The sequence below is a fragment of the Sminthopsis crassicaudata genome, chromosome 1 (assembly GCF_048593235.1).
Source record: "Sminthopsis crassicaudata isolate SCR6 chromosome 1, ASM4859323v1, whole genome shotgun sequence".
In the NCBI taxonomy this organism is placed as follows: domain Eukaryota; kingdom Metazoa; phylum Chordata; class Mammalia; order Dasyuromorphia; family Dasyuridae; genus Sminthopsis; species Sminthopsis crassicaudata.
The window spans coordinates 603,723,264-603,738,435 of record NC_133617.1 but is presented as its reverse complement, the minus strand read 5'-3'; the positions used below and the strand labels follow the sequence as shown (position 1 = coordinate 603,738,435).

At 38.4% G+C, this 15,172-nt stretch overlaps 1 protein-coding gene across 2 annotated transcripts in view; it reads right to left on the bottom strand.

Moving 5' to 3' along the window:
- MAF (MAF bZIP transcription factor) overlaps positions 1-15,172 on the bottom strand; it is a 477,168-nt gene that overhangs the window by 4,750 nt on the left and 457,246 nt on the right. The window lies entirely within an intron of this gene.

Sequence of the window (15,172 nt, the reverse complement as noted above, 5' to 3'; positions counted from 1 at the left end):
AGAAGGTACTTTGCAATATAGAATATAAATGTCAGATCTGTATGAAAACTTGAACATAGAATAAATAATATCAGAGGTTCAGGGATTTTAGAGTTCTCCTAAGCTCCCTAGTTTTATCATTAAAGAAACTGAGGTGCAGAGAAGAATCCTAGATCCAAAGATCAGAACTCGAAGAGATTTCAAAGGCCTTTGAATTTAAGCCCCCTCTCTTTAAAATGAGAAAACCGAGGTCCACTGAGGTTAGATAGCTTGCCCAAAGCCATTAAAATTAATGACAGAATCAGAATTTGAACCCAAATCTCCTGATTCCACAGCTCAGGGAAAATTTTGCACTACAATGTCAAAAGAATACCCTATTTACTAGAAAAATATAGCAAATCAGTTTAACTATGAGTTCTGATGAGGACAGGTTGCCCAAGTGCAGTTCTTCTTGTTACAACTGCAGGCTGTATTATCACCGAGATACAGCGTGGCTGATTGACACCCAGACCAATGGCATGGTCAGCCTAATTGGCTAGCTGGGAGTCTGGAATCTGTCCCTCTTCTCTGCAGAAATACTGCCTCCTTCTATGAACACATGCCTCAGTGCTCACAAAGACTGTCTTGCTTCTGAATGCGTCTGTTTGCCATGTTGTCCATCTCTGGCATGAGGATGTCAAAGGCTTTTTAATCTTGCTGACAGCTGGGCCTTAATGAGATGCTTCTGATCACCCTGGGAGGCAGCTCTGGTTCTCCTCACCACGAGCAGCCTCCTTCCTATTTATTGTTTGCTCAGCACCCGATCTTTGATTCTGTAGGACCGTCCAAATTAGAGCCATAAAGGTCTTTAGAAAGCATTTATTCCAACTCTTCACTTCACAATGGGGGAAATTGAGATTTAGAGGGGAGAAATGACCTGTCCAAGCTCACCCAGACAGTAAAGGGTAGCTGACATTCAAGCCTCCACTTCACCATTGATTGGGGCTGTTTCATGTCAACTGATATTTCCATTTTTTTCCCCCAGAGTCTGATTGGATGCGCAAAAATACTCCTCTAACCAAATAGTTTCCTTATCCATTAAAATGTTAGGTATTCCAGAATTTTACTAGTATAGAAGAAAAATTTTTATGATTTGAGTGTCACGGATCCCTTTGGCAATCTGGTGAACTCTATAGACCTTTTCTCAGAAAAAAAATTTTTTTGAATGATTAAAGGAAATGATAAATTTCAGTTAGAAGCTAGTAAAAATAAAGATATAATGCTTTTTCCATCCAAGGTCACTGACTCTGAAATCTATCCAAAACCTCCAAAAGAGGCATTTCATAGTTTTAGTGTCATGGACCTGGGTTAGTAGTCTGGGGAAGTCTGTGAACTTTTCAGAAAAAATATTTTTAAATTATTCAAGCAATACTAAGTTTCAGGTAGAACTTTGCAAAAATAAAGGTATATTTTTTTCCATCCAGGGTCATAAACTCTGAAATCTACCTAAAATCTCCAAGGTGTTCATGGACTCCAGGTTTAAAAAAAACCCTAATCTAGAAGTAAAGCATTTAGAAAATCTGAATGGACAGTGTCAGCAATAGACTAAAAGACTTCATAAGGAATAGAAAATCTTTATATTTTTAGCAAATGTTCAATTTGATATTGCTAGCACCCAATGATATCAAAGAGTTATTTTGTAGTCTCACTGACTCTAAGAAGAGATGAAATTACTCCTTGGCATATTTGAGTACATCTACATAGGTCTGGTTGCCTTGGTCTTTTGAAGCAGGGACCATCTTTGAAGTTTCACCCTTGAAAGATAAAGGAGAAAGCATTTTTTAAGGATTTACTCTTTGCTAGGCCCTTTGTTAAGCACTAGAGATACAAATATTAATAAAACAGGGACAGTCCCTGCCCTCAGGGAGATAATCTTCTAAAAAAGGAAGACAACACATTTAGGTGAGAATTGAAAAAGAGAGTTTTGTTCTGGGGAAATGGAAAGCAAAATTATAATATTTTAATTATGACAAAGCACTGTTCTCATAACGACCTTGCCAGGTATAGGGTCAAATTGATATAATACCCATTTTATAAACCAGGAAGCTGATTTGCCCTATTGGGGTAGCCAGCATGCAAATAATTGTGTACATCTAAAGTATATAAAGTGGAAATTGTCCTTTCAGAAGAGAGACACTTAGGTGGGGTTGGGACAGGAAAGTTCATGTGGTGCTATGTAGCTGACAAAATACATATATTATTTCATTTGATGTGGAAAGAACACTAAATTGGAAGTTTAAATTTCTGACTTCCCAATTCTGTTTTTGGTTCTGTGATTGGTGAAGATAACTCACTTTATTCCTTAGTAAAAGAGGGATTGTTGTAAGAAAAGTACATTGTAAACCATAAAGCTCTATACCAAGAAATTAAATTTAATTTAAACGTTTAAAAAAATCTCCATACCAAAGCTAGTTACTATGTAATGATATTGAAATTGGGTAAATCACTGACCATTCCAAGTTTTAATTCCCTCATCTGTAAAAAAGAGTTAGTAATATATTCACTAACTACCTCAAAGGGTTCTTATGAGAGAAGGTCCTAGTAAATTGTATAAAGCACGAAAGAGGTGGGAGATAGGAGTTTTGGGTCACTGAACTTGTTGGCTGACAACAGACTTTGGGAAGCTCTTCTCTCCCTCCAATACCCATTATGTGGGTAGAATCTGGAAAGCACAGAACTCAAGATTTTAAGCAGATATGGAGAGTTCGTCTTCTTTATGTTACAAAGGGAGAATTAGAAACTGTCACAATAGTAAAGAAGAGCAAATGAACTAATTTTCATTTTTTTTTTTCTTAAAGAGAGGTTGGTTTCTGATAACTATAGACCAGGAAACTTGACTTCAATTCCTGGAAAAAAATGCTAAAACAAATGATTAAAGAAATGATTTGTGAGCTTTTAGAAAGGGGAACAGTGATTACCCGAAGTCAGCTTTCCAAAAGACAGGTCATATAATGCTAACCTCATTTCCTCTTTTTCAGTATTATAAGAATATTAGATTTAGTAAATGGATTATGCGTATTTCAGGATCAGAGATTTCAGGAAAATATTTGATAAAGTCTCTTATGTAATTTTTGTGGAGATGCACATGTGGGATGATGGTATGGTTAAGGAGTTCAGCCATAACAGGTTGAAATCAACGTAGAGAAAGGTCTCTTGTGGAGTCTCTGGGATTTGTGTTTTACCTTATTCTGGTTAATAATTTTATCAGTGATTTGTAAGATTTGTAAAGATGCTATGCTTTTCAAGTTTTCGGATGATACCCAACAGAGAGACCTATAAAAGGTTTTAGATTATAGAGATGAAGTCCAAAAAGATCTCAGGAGATTATAATAGGAGACCAAATCTCATAATATGAAATAGCAGAAAGATAGGGATAAAGTTATACATTTGACATTTAATAACTCCACCACCACTACCAACAATAAACAAGTGTATAAATTTAAGATTGGAGATGTGTGGCTATGCAAGACTTCTTAGAAGAAAAAAAAGAGGCTTTAGCGGAATGCAAACTCAAGACCAGCCAGCAGAGAACTTGATGCTAATCTAAGCTTCATTAAGAGATATATAATGAAGTTGACTATGGTCCTGCTCTTGTCGGTTGGTCTCAGGAGTACAGTGCTCAACCTGGTTACCTTTGACAAAAAGATTATTGTATAAACTGGCAGGCATCGTGGGGAAAGCTCAATTCAGGCTCCACCTTCTACAAGAAAGCTTCTCTTGATCCCTATGTTAATGCTCTGTCCCTTTCCAAATTATCATGAATGTAAGTAGAATGTAAGCTCCCAGAGGTCAGGGACTCCTTAGCTTTGTCCATATTCCTAGCCATTAGTCCAGTGCCTTATACATCTTTTGACTCATTCTTGCTTGTTGAATGAATAAATGGTAGAAGGGCTTGAGATCAGTGTCATAGGAGGATTGACTGAAGGAACCAGAAGAGAAAATCTAGGTCTTGTCATGTGAAACCTGCTTCCGCTTGATGTCAGAACTAGGAACAGTGGATTAAAAGTTATGGAGAGGCAGATTTTTGCGATGTGATGTGATTTCCCAACAATCGGAGTCATATGCAAGGGGAATTGCCACAGGAGAAAAGAGGTGGCTCCTTATTTGAAATATTTAAGGGAAACCTGATGACCTTCTGCAGTAAGAGAAGAGATTCTTGTTCAGACTGGACAAGATGGCTTTTGAGATCCCTCCAATGGAAAATTCTATAGGCAAATTATGCAAGGCACTAGAACAATTGAGAACTCGCTAGCCCTCAAATAGAAATATACATGGGAGCAATTTATTTTCTAGGATTTTAGATTTAGAAGGCACTTTTGAGATCATTCTAATCTAACGACTTCATTTTTACAAATGAAGGAACTGAGGCTCAGAAATAAGAAATAATTTATTTGAGGTCATACAGACAGTAAATATCAGAGCTAGGATTGAAACTATCTTTTAGGTTTAAATCCCAAGTCATTTTCATTCTGCTTCTTATTCTGTGTAACAAGTGAGGAAACCCCAAGCATCCAGGGCAGGGGAAGAGGGGACCTAGTGTAAAGAAGCTTTATAAAGCTGATAAAGACTCTGGGGCATCTTTAGGGGCAAAACTTAACCTTTTATAGTTTGAACTTTGGCCACTCAGGAACAGATCTCACATTTATAGCTGCATTCCTATAAAACAGAGCATCCCCTACACCATTGTTTCACCTAATGATAAGTTTCCAGCAAACCGATTAAGTAAGAAATTTCTTACCCACCTACATAATAGTCATCCCTTTAAGAGGCATGAAAAAACCTTCCCTGATCACACGTGCCAAACCGTAACTAGAATCAACGTTTTAAAAATTGAAACGCCTCCCGAAAAAATTGGAGCACGAGTCCTTGTATAATTATAATCCCGCTAGCTGTAGTTAATGTTAACTAGACTTCTAGAAAGAGCATTCTGTGTGCTGACCCAAGCCCTTACCTGCCTTCACAGCCATTAGTGTTTTTAAGCTTGACTTGGGGGAAATTACTGTCACTGGCTATAGTCACAAAACACTTCAAAAAAGAATAATAGCTCTTAACAGTTTCTTTGTGGTCTAATAGAAGAAGGTCTGGATTTGAATGAAGTCAGGGGATTCGTTCTGTTGCCCCCTTCTGGGGAACTCTGTTGCTTAATCTGTAAAATGGGAAGGTTAGATTAGACAACCTCTAAGATCCCTTTCATCTTTAACGCTATGATTCTATGATCATAGAAAGTTAATAGAAGGATAATTATCTTCATTTAAGAGATGAGATCAATGACACCAAGCGGAGAGAGTGTCAAGGTCTTCTGATTCTAAGTTAGGTGCTAAAATAACATTACTTAATGAAAATTATGTATTGTATGCAATTATATATAAAATAAGATACAATTGTATGTAATATATTATCTAAAGTGATAGATACTTAAATATATAAAATTATTGTTTTAATTAATATAATTAATAACATTAAAATTTTATAATAATAATAACATGTTATATGAGAGAGATAAAACAATAGTCAGATACCATTTTGGGGAGTCAAAGACCCAGTTTAAATTTCATCTGTTACTTATTATTGTGACATAGGACAAGTCCCTTAAGATGTCATGCTTAAGATAGTTGTATAAACATGCATACATATATTGGATTTAACATATATTGGATTACTTGCCATCTAGGGGATGGGGGGTGAGGGAAGGTGGGGGTAAACTGGAACACAAAGTTTTGCAAAGACTAATGTTGCAGAATTATCTATCCATATGTTTTGAAAAATAAAAATCTTTAATAAAAAAAGGAGAAAAACGATGTCTTGCTTACCTCATCTGAAGGAGGAGAAGGCTGACCTTAATTCTCTTTAAGATCAGCACTTTGTTCTTTCCTTTCAGGCCCCCTCCTCCACTGTCTAGACCCCCTACTAACCCCTAGCCGCCATTGGAATTAGCTTAGATTAAGACAGGCTAGGCTTGCTGTCCTGATCAGTGACTTCTCTCCATCTCCAATCTCCAGGTCTGGGTCAATATCCCCCTATAAACGTTGTTCTCCCCTACTAGGCAGTAAACTTTTTGAGAGCATGAATCATCTTTGTGTTTGTCGTTCTATTCCTATAACTTAGCTCAGCACACAGCTTTTTTTTAATCAATGTTTTTTTTTTTTAAAAGTCCTTTCCAGCTGTAAATCTATACCTTCTCACAACTCTTATTTCTGTAACTATTTAACATTTTCCAAACCCTTTCCTCACAACCACCCTGTGATGTAGATAAAACAGATATATATTACCCTCGTTACAGATGAAGAAATAGGCCAAACTAAAAGGAAGCTTCACATTCAAACTCAAGGACCTGTCTTCTTCAGTATGAGTACCCTCTCCACACAGATGCCGTGTGCCATGCCTTGAGAAAGGATTTTTATAACTGCTTCATCCCTTGTTAGCCAACCCTCTGCAGTGGGTAGCTCTGCAGACTTAGCTAGGCTGGTCTCTGGACCATGGACACATTGTCCGTTGTTGAACTTATCACTGGAGACTTTTCAGCTTATCGGGACTTTCCAGAGCTTGTACTCTGATGGGATACAGTTCAAGAAGTCATGGTCTTCTCAAGGACTCAAAAAAGACATCAAAAGTGGATCATGGACTAGACTTGGGTGTCATTTTGTCTAACCCATTTATTTGGCTCAGAATGGTTATATAACTCACGCAACATCACACAGAGAGTGCATGGCAAATGAGTAGACCATTTTATGGAGGAAAATTTGGCCAAATTTAGATTAACAAGCAGTTGTTGTTTTTTTTTTGGGGGGGGGAGCAGAATCTGTTATTAATTGCTTAATGACTAGATGTTTGGTTAAATTCAAAATGTTTTCAAAGTAATTAATCTGCGTTAATGTTTCAAAATGTTTGCATGTGTACACAAAGCCTTGTTGTTTCAGTCATATAAATACATCTTAAAGATCTTTCCTCAAATCATATGGTTTCTCATCCAAATGGAATAGTCCACAGACAAATTAAATATGATAAAAATAACATTGATCTGGGACTTATGATCTATATTGAAGTTATACCATCAATTGGCAATCAAGATACTTCTTCTTTCTGGGCTTCAGTTTCCCAAGATAAAATGAGGTGATTTCCACAGCTTCCTCGTTCTAAGCTAAGGAATCTCATCACTTTGGATGTTGGATGAAGATGGGAATTGGGGACTAGAATTGCAATTTCATCACCATAGGGAATACCCCATGAGGAAATTCTCTCTATGAATTCAAATCAACATCTTCTCTGCAATTTAGGAAAGAAGGAAATAAGCATTCATCAAGTGCCATACTAAGCACTTTCCAAATGCTATTTGATTTGATCATCACAACAATGCCATTTGACTGTTGAGAAAATTGAGGAAGAAAGAGGATAAATGACTTGGTCAAAGTCAAGTAGCTAGAGAGTGTCTGAGATCAGATTTGAATTCCTGATTCCAAACTTGGCACTCTCTCCTCTCTGCTATAGAGCTGGCTTGAAGAGTCCTAAAGATTTTCCAAGTGCATTGAGAAATTAAGTCAAGTGACTTGTCCAAGATTATATTTTAACTCAAGTCTTTGGGGTCCCAAAGGCAACTTTCTTGTTATCATGCTCTGCTGTCTTTGACCATCTTACATTCCATGTTCTGAAGTTCTCTTAAATATATATTAAAGCTCTCTTCCAGCTCTGAGATTCTATGAATTTCATGAAATGCTTTCCCCAGCCAGCCCAGCGTACTTATCCTACCTAACCAGTTTATCATCATCTTGATTGATATCATGTAAGTGAGAAAGTCTAGACAGAGCTTTCCTTGTCTGCTCCAGGTTTAGATAGTAATGATTTGATCTGGTGGAGAAGCCCAAATGCTCTCATACTGAGAGAGTGCTACATTGTGGTTGCTCTACATTTTAAAGAATCTAATGGTATAATTTCCAAAGCAATATTTCTAGATATTCACATTCTTAACGATACAAAAGCACAAAATTAAAAACTGGGGAATAAAGGCAATGGACAGAAGTATGACTGAGAAAGATAGAAAAACTAGTAAAAGAGAAACTAGGAGGGGTAACATAGGACTAATGAAAGTGATTTAGGTTTTAGAGTCAGGAGAAGTGGGTACACATGGGGACTCTGATACTACTCTTGTGTGCTTTTGTCAGTTACTTAAGCATTCTGATTCTTAGTTTCATCATCTGGAAAATGGGGCTAATAATATTTATACTTCTTACTTCTCAGAGCTATTGTCAGAAAAATGCTTTGGAGACCTTGTTTGTATCATGGAATAGTATTATTGTAGTTTGAAGGAAATGTTGCATTTCTGTTTAGAGATGAGGGAAAATAAAGATGAATTTTTTTACCCTTAAAGTATCCATGGATATTTCTTGGAAAGGAGGATGTTCTGTGGACATCAGGAAAATAACCTGGGCTTGTATCATCATAAATATGTTAACTATATTTATTATGTCTCTGAGTACATTTTTGCCCTCCAGGACAGAAGGACCTGAAAGGAGTCAGCACACCTGATAGGTCATTAGATTTTCAGTAAGAACAAATGGATTTGAATTCCTTAGATACTTATTGACTGAAGAAATTCTGTTAGCTTATTGTTCTCATCTGTAAAATGGATCCTATGATGCCTATAGCTACAACTTACTTCAGGTACATGTTATTAGGATCAAAGAGATAATGTATAGAAGGCTTTTTGCAGACCTTAATTGTTCTCTTCTGTAAAACGGAACCTATGATACCTATAGCTACAACTTACTTCAGGCACATGTTATTAGGATCAAAGAGATAATGTATAGAAGGCTTTTTGCAGACTTTAATTGTTCTTATCTGTAAAAGGATCCTATGATGCCTATAGCTACAAGTTACTTCAAGCACATGTTCTGAGGATCAAAGAGATAATAAATAGAAGGCTCTTTGCAAACTTTAAGGTTCTGTATGAATGTCAAGAGGTTTTTTTAAAATGTTGTTAATATTCCCCACAAAAGAAAGAGGGACCTTTCTGAACGAGTGCCCTCCCTGGTGCAGAATCATCCTGTCTTTTAGCCACCCCTGTTAACAAGCCATTTTGGGAAGGATGGGCTCTGGCCCACAGAAGGGGCAGAGCCTCTAACGAGGTCCTTTCTAACGGGCATTTCATGAAGTTGCCCTGTGCTGTAGGAGAAGAGATTGCTCTTGCAGGGAGCAGAGGAGTTGTAAAAGTGACAAGGTGTTATAAATGTCCCCATGATGGAGGCCAGTTGTTATTTGCCTGGTAGTGAGGGAGGATGGCTAATGATGTGCAGCGTGTAAACTGTTTGCTGCTCTAATCCATCTGTGAGGAGGGGAGTGAAGAAGAGGGGAGAAATGCTGGAGAAATTACTTGGACAGCTGGAGATAAAGTGGATACTGATGGAGTTATCCAAAGGTAAAGTCAGCTCGACGAGGAGTGCTTGTGAGTACCCGGCAGACAGACTGCTTTTGCTCTTGGACAAAAGGGTCTGATTAAATGTCCCCGCTCCTCTCAGCACCCCGCCTTGCAATGGCATTGCTGACAGGCCAGATGCCCTGGTCTGCAACGCTCTTGGGGCAAGGCCTACAGGGAGATGAGGCTAAGCCCACATAAAAACCAGCCTCCCAAATTACTCGGGAAAACTCAATCCAGTGCTGAGCAGCCATTTTATTAATTCAGCTCTCTTTTATAGGCCTTTTATATGGGACATTAACCATACAACTCCACTACCTAATTAAAAGGGGCTCTTATCAATTTGCTGGACAGTTGCTTATTAAAAAAAAATAATAAAAACACCACCCTGAACCAACCGCTAGAAAGAGGTAAACACTAGAGATTGTCAGGCGCCCCAATGAGAGTATTAGTTTATAATCACCTCTCCTGTAAACAGGCTATAAACTTGTAAGACAACAGGGCTGGAGGTGCTAGAAGAAAAAGTTTCTGCTTTCGGAAGCCTTCCCCCTCCTAAACCAGTCCTTTTTCATCTCTGCTTGGTGAAATCCTTCTCTTCCTGCAGGGCCCAGCTCCCCACCTCCCCCTTGGAGCTTTCCACGGGCACCTATGGGGCATCCAACCAGGTCATCCACCTCTACTTCCCTCCAAAAAAAATGATAAAAATAACCTCGCTCTTTCCCAGTTTTCTTAGGGCATTGTGAAGGCCTTCTCCTCTACCCCTGTCATTATCACATTATACCTAATAAATTTACTGGAATATATGGCTTTTTAAAATAAATGGATATAGTGCTTTCTGCTGCTGAAAATATCATACTTCTTCAAGGACTAAATGTACAGGAAGAAAAATGTCTCTTTCAGGAGAGTTCCCTGGTACATGCCGTGGTGACATGTTTAAATTGGGTTGCCCTGCTTACTTCTGGTGGCTGGCTGGTGGCCACACAAAAGAAATATGCAATTGTCTTTCTCCCCCTTTTCAGGGAGGACATGTTTCCAGGAGCTGTAGTCTATAGATATAGCCTGAGTGCAAAGAAGAATTAACTACTGAGCCAAGGTGAATGTAGCTGAAGGAACAGACACAGTCAAGAGCTTGCAGGCCAGGGGATCTATGTATCTCGAGTCCAAAGTGGAAGAGCACTTTGCTCCCTATTTGTCCCACTGGGATCCTTCAGCATTCGCTTCTACTTTGTTTCATTTTAGAGTCCATAAAAGCAATGATCTCAAATCTCCTCAGGTCCCGGTACACCCTATACCCTGACCATGTTGGACTGAGAACACCAAAAATAAGTAAGAGATTGGGCTCAGAACAAAAGGGAAAGATTAAAAGAGGAAGGTGTAGTGTTATAGTAGAAAAAATGCTGATCCTGGAGTTAAAAATCCGGATTCTAATGCTAGCTATGATACTTACGACATGTGATTTTGAGCAAATCATTTAATTTCCTCTGACCCAATGTCTTTATATGTTTCCTCCTTTTTCCTTTTTTTGGAGGCTATTGGGGTTAAATGAGTTGTATAGGGCCGCACAACTAGTTAGTGTCTAAGGCCACATTTGAACTCAGATCCTCCTGATTTCAAGCTTGGTGCTCTATCCACGGTACCATTCAGCTGTCCCTTCCTCATCTGTTAAATGAAGAAGGTGGATTAAGTGATCTCTGAGGTTCCTTTTTAGTTCTAGATTGAAGATTATTGGATAGTGTGAGGAGAAGAAAACAGGAGCAGGAAAAAGGAATATGAAAATGACCAACTCATCGGTCAGAGAGCCAGAAGTTCCTGGTCTGAGTGGCTCTGCCACTCACCTGTACAGTCCTGAGCAAATCAAAGGCAGGACGCCCTCTGGGAGCCATTGTGAGAAGCATGGAGACCAGATATGTGAATCCTATAGTCTTATCACACATGTCCATTTAATGAGGTGGTTCAACAAACCCTCAGAAATCTAGTTTCTTCTTATTCTTTTGGCTAAATCAAGTAAAGGTAATAATCATCAAGAAGCAATTGTGATACAATGACCCAGCACCAGATTTGAAATCAGAAGGCTTGGACTTAGCTCTGGCACTTATTAGCTCTATGACTATTTAAATCTTATTACATTTTTGGGTTATAAAATTGGAAGTAGTAGTACTTACTTTGCTTAACTGAAACAGCAGTTGAAAATGAGATTTGTTATTATTATTATTGTTATCAAAATCAATATCAAAATCAAATCATGATTTTGATAACAATAATATTCATTCATTCAATGGATGCTTATTGTCTACTCTGTATACAACACAATACTAGGCACTGGGGGAGATTTTTTAAAGTAAATTAGATAACTATCTGACTAAGGTTCAACTCACACTCTGGCTCTGTGACTTAAAAAGTCATTTAACTTATCAATGTCTCAAAAACTAAAAAGTACTACTCATTGGTAAAGAGATTGTTCTTGATAAGAGTTCCCCATAGAATGACTCCCTCCTTCCCCCCAAAGATAACTCCTGCCTTCATGAATCCCATAGTCTGTTAGTGAGAGAAGACATATACAGATAACTACTGCATGAATGTCAGATGGGATTACAGGATAATTACAGAGGTGAAAACCAAGCATGCTGGGAGGTCTGTGGGAAGGACTGTAACTAAAGCCTTGCTCTTCTTAATATCTGTTTTGATGCAATAACTCAGACAGAAGTTACTGACTTTCCTCCTTTCCAAGTTGAGAGCCTCCCTCCTCTAAAATTGGTTGCAGCTTGGCCCATCCCTCTAGGTCAAATATTTATTTACCAGCTTCCCCCTCCTCTCCAAACAGGGAGCAGCAGGTTCGTCTGGGGAGTCACATTCATTTTGCCTCTGGAAAATCAAAGGATAAATGGCTTCCAGGTAGCAAAGTTGGGCACAGCCACCACACTGTTAGCTTGGAAATGAAAAACAGGCCCAGTTCATGTGGACGAGGCCCAGGGCCCCTTGGATGGGTCCGGCTCACAGCCAAGGCAGCAGATCTGCCAGAAGCTGACAGCAACACTGGTGGAGGCAGGGGCCCAATGTTTCTGGATTCTGACCAGCTTCCAGGGTGAAATTTGCAGTAAAGTCTAACTTGAGCTTCTCTTCCGGTGCCCACCTAGGCCATGGCCTGTAGGGCCATTAGAAATGTGAGCCAGATCCCCAAACTGTCTAAATGGAGCTAATTCAGAGGGCCAGACAGAGGGCTCAGCCTCCCCATCAAAGGAGATCAAGCTGGCCCTTCAGCCTATTTGGGATTTCCTGGACCCAGGGGAGTTACTCTTTATTTTTCACAAGAAGCAGCAAAAGTCTGAAGCAGGCATGTGCACACCTAGACAAAGGAGAAATAAATCTTGTTTTTTTCTGGTCATCTGACCAGGAGAAGAGTTTTGGAATATAGGACTTCAAGGAATTGAATGGAGGGTGGCAATGAGAAAGTGTGGCCAGAGCTCACCAGCATCAAGACTAAGTGTTCTCCTGATGCTAATAAAAACTCTAAGAGTTGGGAAGGGGTTTCAGGAGACTTCTAGCCTTTTCTAGACTTCAGCAGAAATTACATAGCCTCTGTTTAAAAGTACCTAATTGTATAGTGGACTCCAGACAGGTTTTAATCTTGCTTCAAGCACTTCTAGCTGTGGGACCCTATTTAATCTCTTACAACCTCAGTTTCTTCATCCATAAAGTTAGAAGGTAGGGCTTAGTGTCTTCTAAGGTCCCTTCCAGCTTTAAATTTACCATCCAACCATCCTTTGATGATTGAGCCAATCTATTCTAACATTCTTAAACCAATGATAATCACCACCAAATTCTGGACAAATTTTCTCTTTAATTTTTCCATCCTATCTTTTCTCTGAATTAGATTTCCCCAGTTCTTTCAATATGGAAGTTTTGTCACTGTGAGTGTGTGTGTGTGTGTGTTGTGTGTATGTGTGTGTTTTAAATGTGAATTTGTCTGTATCTCTCTGTCTGTCTGTATGTCTATCTTCTATCCATCTATCCATCTATCATCTATCTATCTATCTACTAAATATCTATTTATGTTTTATACAATATAGGTATATAGATAATCAAATAATTAGTTTGAATGCTTTGTTTTCTCTCTTAACTTTAATATTCAACAACTACTTATTAAGTGCCCACTATGTACATGAAGCTGGGCTAGGTGTTGGATCTCTTCATTGCATGGTTTCTACAAAACTGGATTGATTTTACCATTAAGAATATTTTTTTCCCAATGACATCATGACCCAACTCTGGATCATGGTTCATTAGTCCTTAAGGTCTAAGGCCAATGAGTTTTCCATGAACTGGTAGTTCAATAGGGCAAAGAAAAATATTTAAGGATATAACAGTATAAACAAGAGCCACCATAATTTTCTGGCCATTCCCAAACAATGTTGATGTGCATATTTAATCCCAATTATCTTTCTAGTTCTTATATAATTAGCTAGCAAAGTTCCTTGAGAGCAGGGAGCCTTCTTGCTTGCTCATATTCATGTGCTCACTCCTTAGCACAGTGCTTGGCACATAGAAAACACTTACACAACAATCTTTATATAGCTCTTACTCTGGGCCAGCCACTGTTCTAAATGCTTTTGCAATTAGGTGTTATTATTATCCCCATTTTGCAGATAAGGAAACTAAGACTAAGAAAGGTTAGATGGCTTTTCCCCCGGGTTCCCACAGCTAAGCAAGCATATGAGATCAGATTCAATCCCACAGAGTTCTAATAACTGTATCACTTATTGTGGCTGCTTTGATACATTCAGGAAAAAGTGTCTAGCACTGTTTAGTATAAGGAGATTTTGTTTTTCCTTCTCCATTAGATGTATTTGTGCAACCGGCAAGAGATGGGCTCCAGATTCAGGTCCCTTTTGCTCCTAAGTTCATCTTCCAAAAAACAATTATTTCATTTACAAGGCTCAGGGCAGAGAAGCTACAGAGCATTATACCCAGGAACGGAAAAAAAGGATTGGATTTGACATCAGAAGATTAGGATTCAAATCCGGACTCTGTGTCCCTGGGCAGATCATTTTTATCTCCCTTTCTCTTCAGTTTCTTTATCTGTAAAAAATGGCAAAGGAGAAGGGAACTGATGATCTCTCCTGAATCTCAGCCCCATGATCCCTTGATACTTTCATCTGGGAGTATCTCCCCTTCACATTTGCACATGTCAGGGAACCATTTTATTGGCCCAGGTGCCCAAAGGCACCATGTTATTTGTAAGTCACCAAACTTGGTGGTTAAGCACAAGCCACCAAATTAATCATATTTATCCTCTCAGCCAAATTTCAAATGAAGACCCTGGAGATATGTGGAAAATTAATTTATTAAAAAGCAATAGCCTGATAATACAAACTAGATAGAAGAAATGAATATGTTCAAAATCTTATAAAACAGTTGGCAATCATATAATAGAGTGTTCACTGTCAATTTAGTGGCTTGTCTCATTATCTCAGCAAATAGGAGTAAAATAGTGTATTATTCATGAACCAAGATGCTTTAATTACTTTTAGAGAACATTTATTTTTCAAATGTAATATGTGTTACATTCATCTCTAAATGTAGCCCATTTTGCGAATCTCATCTTCCATATACTCAGCCCCAAAACAAGAGTGCCAGTTTGGTGCATGTAGATAGGGCCTAAGAACAATGGATTGGAATGGGAAAACAAAGAAATACAAAAACAAACAACAAAAACAACAATAACACATCGAGGACAGCAGCAGCAGCAGC